We start from the raw sequence: 7,132 nt of genomic DNA, 5'->3' as shown, positions 1-7,132 counted from the left end.
CAGCGATTTTTTCCTTGTCAAAGCTGGAACCAAAAGAACTATTCTAGTCAATAATCATGCATACATATACATATATAAATATATACATATATACACATAAACTATGAGTCGATGATGATGATGATGATGATGATGATAATGAATAAAAGACAGAGGGAGTGGATGACTGTTTAGACGTATCATTGTTCCATTACATAAACTGGAGCGAACAAGATTACGCGTAATACAGAAAAGATTCCACATACGAATACACTTGTACATATGCGGTACCTGAAAATTGATTAAAAAAAAAAAAAAAAAAAAAAAAAAAAAAAAAAAAAAAAAAAAAATAACGAAAGCTGGCCGAGTATATGATGGGGGGAGAGGGGATTGGGTACAAAATGGAAATCGAAATCATTGTTGCGTCACATCGGCCAAGTTGATTCGAAGCGCGAACAAGTATGAAGATTACTTGCCTTGGAACTTTATGAGAAAGGTATATACAAAAAAAAAATAAATAAATAAATAAACACAAAAGAAAAAAAGGAAAAAAAAAGAAAGGCAAAGATATAACTACAGACAAGATAAGAACAAGAAAAATGACAAAAAAGAAGGATGTCAGAATGCTATCGGCAAAATAATTAATACGGGCGAGAGTGATGCCGTTAGGTTTATAGGGATCCGCACATCTTTTTTACTGCAAAACGATCACGCTGTTTTAATACCATCTTTCTTCATGATTTATCTCGCTCAATCGTCGCAGATCAAGATGGCCGGCTTGATAGCCTAAATTTATAAACGGCCAAACACGCGTACGAGGCTAGACTCCGGTGATCCTGGGATCCTTGCCAAACGCATATCACACGAACGAACGCGCACGCGTGCTTTTCCAAATTTATGAGCGCTCGCTACTCACTCGGAAATGCGAGAGCGAAGGAAAGCATTATTACGTATATATCTGTACGTATAATATACACACAGACCAACGTCATTTTCTGATATCTTGAAAATTAGCATTCGTTCGCGGACGAAAAATATCTATACACCTATACGTGTATATAAGTTGTACATATACTTATCTGAATAGGTATGTATATCTATAAAAATAGATTAAACGGTATAATTATTGATCAGATCGTTGCTATTAATTACAATTTTTCTAATTTTAATTGATCATTCAACAATACTTTGTACGCAATCAATCAGATTAAATTATTGAGAGATCGTAAAATTTCCATTAATTTTATACGTAACAAATTTTCAAAATAATATATATATATATACTTTTTTTACTTTTAAAATAGTAATAAAATCATACTTATTATTATCCTTATATGATTAAATAAATTTTAAGGTTTGCAAGTATAAAAATAGTTCGAGTATCATTGATTTAGAACATTTTCGAGCTTATATTTTGATTATTTATTAAAAATGATTATATTTATTAAAAATGATGACATTTAATGCTATGGCGAATAAATCTGCCATATGTTAAAACTATAAAGAAAGAATGAATAATGCTCGAATATATCGAATCTTTATCGAGTAAAATTTCAAAAATGGACGTGACCAATGACTTCATAGTGAGCAATAATTGTACTGTTTATCGAGTCTTCTTCTTCGAGCATTTACTAACGTTACATTACGCGCTCGTTAATCCTAACCGTCTGCGAGTTCAAAGACGTTTTATTAAAGTCGAAAGAATTATGTTCGAAGACTGGCGAAGCTTAATGGCTATTTCCGCTGGTGATGAACAAAAAGCAAAGGCGACCAACGGAGTCTTAGCCTCGTGTCTAATATCCTAAACTTTCAAAAGAGTTACTGGTACCGGAAATAAATCAACGGTGAGCAAAGCTATGCCGTTGCAATATTACACGATCATTTCTTCATTCTTTTCCATTTTCAATTCCTTTTTCCTTTATATTATTAGTCGCATCATGGAAAAAGATCCACGAAAAAGGAAAGTTCTTTATCGACGAACGAGCGGACGCACGGTAAGTTACAACAAATAATTTTTCACGAGAGAGAGAGAGAGAGAGAGAGAGAGAGAGAGAGAGAGAGAGAGAGAGAGACTAACTTGAAAAAACAAAACAAGAACGAAAAAAAGAAAAAAGGAAAGAAAGGAACAACCAAAACGAAAAAAAAAAAAAAAAAAAAAGAAAGAAAGATAAGGAAAAACGCTTTTCGCCACAAAGTTTCGACGGAGCTTTAAGGAAAAATCAAAAGATTAAAGATGGAGGAAAGACGAATGGTCTAACGATCGCAAAAAGCTCTCTAAACAGTAGTTAGTAACTGCAAGCTAGTTTCTCTGTGGAAAACTTGTGTCAGGAAAATACGAGAAAACGAAACTGAGATCACAAAAGACTGAGGGTTGGAAAAAGAGAGAGAGAGAGAGAAAGAGAGAGAGAGAGAGAGAGAGAGAGAGAGAGAGAGAGACAAAGAGAAAGAGAAAGGGAAAGAGAAATAGATATCGTCTGTATTCGCATTGTAGCATGGTAGTACGTACTTTCGATGAGAATTAATTTTTCCCCGTTCCCCTTTTGGTCTCTAACGAGCTCGTTAAAAAGTTTCGGCACGTTTAAAGAGAACCAGATTCGCGAGAAACGACGTAGAAAAAGCATTTAAGCTTCTTGCCTCGACTACTACGAAGACGGGAGGGCACAAGTGAATGGACGGCTTAGTTTCTTCCTTGGCCACAAATGGCTAAGAAGATTTCTTTCTTCTCTTTTAGAAGGTACTCCCTTATGCTGGGGATCTGCAAGAGAAATATAAAGAGAAAGAGAGAGAGAGAGAGAGAGAGAGAGAGAGAGAGAGAGAGAGAGAGAGAGAGAGAGAAAATAAGACAGAGATCTACCCTTCGTTCTTGGGCTCTTAGATTTTTCCCTTTTCTTCTTCTTTCCATTTTCTTTTCCTATTTTCTATTTCCTTTTTTTTCTCTTTTTTTTTTTCTTTTTTTTTTTTTTTTTCTTTCAATTTTCTATCGGACCGACCTGACACTTCGAATATGCAGCCACGGAGACAAAAGAGAGCGACTGCTAGGAATCATGGAAAAGACGGGTCGGAATAAGAATAAGAGAAAAGAAAGAAAGAAAGAAAAAAAGAAAAGAGAAAGAAAGAGAGAAAGGGTAGAGGATAAATTGAAAAGGAAAATATTCCATAGAAGAATCGAAACGACCAAGAGCTCCTCGAAGAAGAATAAGCCGACGAGAGTAAACTGTGTAGCTCTAAATGTAGCTTTCCTCTCTCTCTCTCTCTCTCTCTCTCTCTCTTTCTCTCTCTATCTCTCTCTCTCTCTCTCTCTCTCTCTCTCTCTATCTCTATCTATCTATCTATCTATCTCTCTCTATCTCTTTGTTTCGCTTCCGGCGAAGATATCGTCTAAGTTTATGGTGGAAACTCAACCTATAAATTTCTACCCTTAATACGAACCGCAACACATAATGTGAAACTCCACGAATTATATCCAGTTAAGCATTCTAAAGAACGCTAGCTAAGGAGAACGTTACTACTTTGTGACTTGGGTGAAATTTCTTCTATAGATTTCGAAAAGTCTTAAGGACTACGTCGTTTTGTTTTCGAACTTCGTCGAAATTTATTAAAATCGTCGATGTTTTGTCTTTTACGTTCTCGTTAATATTCACGACGATCTTTTGTGATAAACTCTTATACATATAGTAATTATTCACCTACAAAAAGTATATATATATATATATATATATATATATATATATATACCTAATAAGACGAAAATTTTGTTCTATATTCTTGGTAAATAATAAAAAAAAAAAAAAAGAAAAGAAAAAAGAAAAAAGAAAAAAGAAAAAGAAAGAAACGTATTTAATCATACATGAGATTTAATTACACGTTTGATCGAGCATCATCGATCCTAGATTTGTCATTATACGCATTATTATGAATCTCAAATCCGACAAGCGGCAAAGGCATCGATGCGTGCTACGAAGCTTAGGATCTCAAAATGTACGATGTACACGTATATACTACATGGACAGCTAAAGAGACAGAGATAAAGAGAGAGAGAGAGAGAGGGAGGAAGAGGCTTTAGAAGTGACGAACGCTCTGGTGATACTGGCTAATTAACGGTGGTGCATTTGTGCGAAATTTGCTGCAGAGCGTAAGCGTGAACGAGAGAGAGAGAGAGAAAGAGAGAAAGGGGAGGAGGATAGTATGTGACTGACGCACGCCTTCCTAGGATCAACGATCCGATGTCAATGTCTCTGGAGCTATCATACTCTGGTATGGGTTGAAGGGTGTAGAGGGATAAGGCTTTACGGTTCGGTCAATCGTAAACCCTGATTACTCGAGCTACCAGCATTTCCAGGACCGTGCGAAGGCCGAGGATGAACCATATCCTTCTACCCCATAAACATGCTGGTACTAACACACATACAAAAAGCAGCGCATTCTCGATTCTGAACTGACTCGCAAGAAAGCTACCGAGCATTTAGCTGAAATCGTCCAAGTGAATATTACAACACCCACCCGTCGCACCATTGGAATCTCAGAGCGAACGTATAAATCACTTTGGGATCTTGCTAACTCATCCGTGTTCCTATCAGAAATTTTCCATCCTTTTTTTTTTTTCTTTTACACTTTAAGCCTATCGAAAAGTTATTAAAAATTTAAGATAATCCATACGTCGTTTTCGCTTTCGCTCGGTAATACATGCATGAACATATATATATATATATATTTATATATATATATATACTTACACGTAGGACATTCAAACATCCCTTAAATTATTTAAACTTAACGGATAGCCGTGAAGGAACAAGGTAGATGTTGTTGTCGCGATGGTAATATACACCCACGCTTAAATAAAAGATTAATGAACTTCTAAAAAACCTTTTGCGAACGTGGCATGTACGCGATGTATAACACCAGGAAAAAGTATGCGCCAACCTTATATCGATGCTCGCTTGGTTCACTTACATTTTTCATGATTTCTCAGGATTCTCAGGGAAAATTTCTCTTCTCCTTGATGTTCCAACCGTGAAATCTTTTTTTTTTTGCTTTCCCGATATGTTTCGATCAAAAAATATAAAAAAAAAAAACAAAAATCAAAAAACAAAAAACAAAAACAAAAATAGAAAGAAAGCAAAAGAAAAAGAAAAAAAAGAATGAACATTTTTACGCTCTGCGAACGACTATTTGTTTATTTCTCAGCAGGTACAAGCATCCTTGTAAATTCTCTACTTCTTTCCCTACAAGAATGTATATAACTATTTATATATACATATATATACATACAAACACACACACACACACACATATATATATGAATAAAGAAAATATACAATGAAAGGGGTCAACGTAAAAAAAAAAAAGCCGTAAGTTATTGTGACTTCGACTCACGTTCGCCTTCACGGCTATTCTTACCCTTTCTTTCCTTCTCGTTTGTAAAATCAACTTCCTCTTCTCCTTCTTACTCGGTTTCCATTCTCTACTTTCTTTATTTCTTCTTTTATCTTTTCCTTTTCCTTTTTCTTTCTATCAACTTAAAACAATTTTACAAGCTCCGAAAGGTAAATAACGCAGAAAAGATGCTCTTAAAAACAATATAAAAAGAAAAAAAAAAAAAAAAAAAATAAAGAAGAAAGAAAAAAAGAAAAAAAAAAGACAAAAACAAATAAAACAAAATTAAATAGCAAACTATAACAGTAGAGAAATGAAATGATCCCTCGAAATTATCCACGCCGATATTTCATTGGGGAAAAAAGTTTTACCTCGCCAGTACGGGAAAAATTTTAATCTCTCGCGATAATTTGACTGGAGTTTTCGTTAACAAAAAAAAAAAAAAAAAAAAAAAAAAAAGAAAAAAAAAAAAATGTTGGCGGCAGGAGCGGTGGGGGAAGAAGCAAATTGAATTGCTTCTGACGAACAAACACGGTTTTAAATATTTGAAAAGAGCCGTAACAAGATCCCTTATTTCCTCCTCCATCTTCGCGAATTAACTCGTTCCGTTTGGCCGGGTATAAAATTCGTCTTTCTCGCTTGGTTCTCTGCTCTGCCACCACCAGTCCGATTCTCCCACCCCTCGTTCAGCCCCTCTCAACCTCGAGCTTTTTTTTCTTTCTTTTTCTTTTTTTTTTTTTTTTTTTTTTTTAATGGACTTTCGCACAGCGCTTTATGAACTCTGGCCGCAACGCGTCTGGCGGGAATGCACTTTTCCGCAGGAACGAAATTGAATGCTCGCGGTTTATGGTGCGCAGAATTGCGAATCGTTATCTCGTAGGGGATGCGTGCATATATATATATATATACATATATATATATATATATATATATATATATATATATATATATATATATAGACACGTATACATATAGAAATAGATAAAACGTTGAGAGAATGGCGTACAAGAGGCCATCTTTTACGATTCTCAGCAAGTGTTACCAATGCTTTTTGCACAGGGTGTAACGTCTCTTACAAGCTGTCCAAGTGAAATACCCTTCGCTCCTTCCCTCTTCCTCCCTAACTCCAACCTCCTCCCCCGAACCTCACAGACTAGAAGCAGTAGCTATTCCTCCCCCGGACTTATGAGACAGAACTAAAGTTCGTAATATTTATTCGCGATAAGTCTACAGATAAATTCTAAATGAGTTTCTTTTATATACTGACATATCTTATTTATATATCTCATTATCATCGTCGACCTATATAAAAATTTTATAAACCTCGACAAACGTGTATCGTTTAATAACAATTAAATACATTATAATTTATAACAATTTTTTTTTTGGTATAAAAAAAAAAAAAAAAAAAAAAAAAGAAAAAGAAAGTCATATTGAATTCATCGATATTTAAGAACTAAAATATGATTTAATTCGTTCTTTGACTTTATTCTAGTTTTCGTTAAAAGAAATAAAAAATAAACGCGAAATAAATATATTCTGTCTCTATACCAAAAGGAAATGCATTTGAAATCGTGTAAAATGCGAGCAATCTACAATTTGCCATACATAACGTGACAATATGCAAATCCACGTTTAAAGTGGATATATATATATATATATATATGTGTGTGGCATAATACGTTTTTCTCTCAACGAAAATTAGCATTTTCACGAGAGATATGATATTTTTAATTTGTTTTAATCCTGAAAATTTAAAAAAAAAAAAAAAAAATAG

This window comes from Vespa mandarinia, chromosome 5 (assembly GCF_050613455.1).
Source record: "Vespa mandarinia isolate Hongniang chromosome 5, ASM5061345v1, whole genome shotgun sequence".
NCBI classification, from domain to species: Eukaryota; Metazoa; Arthropoda; class Insecta; order Hymenoptera; family Vespidae; genus Vespa; species Vespa mandarinia.
This window is presented reverse-complemented; position numbering follows the sequence as displayed.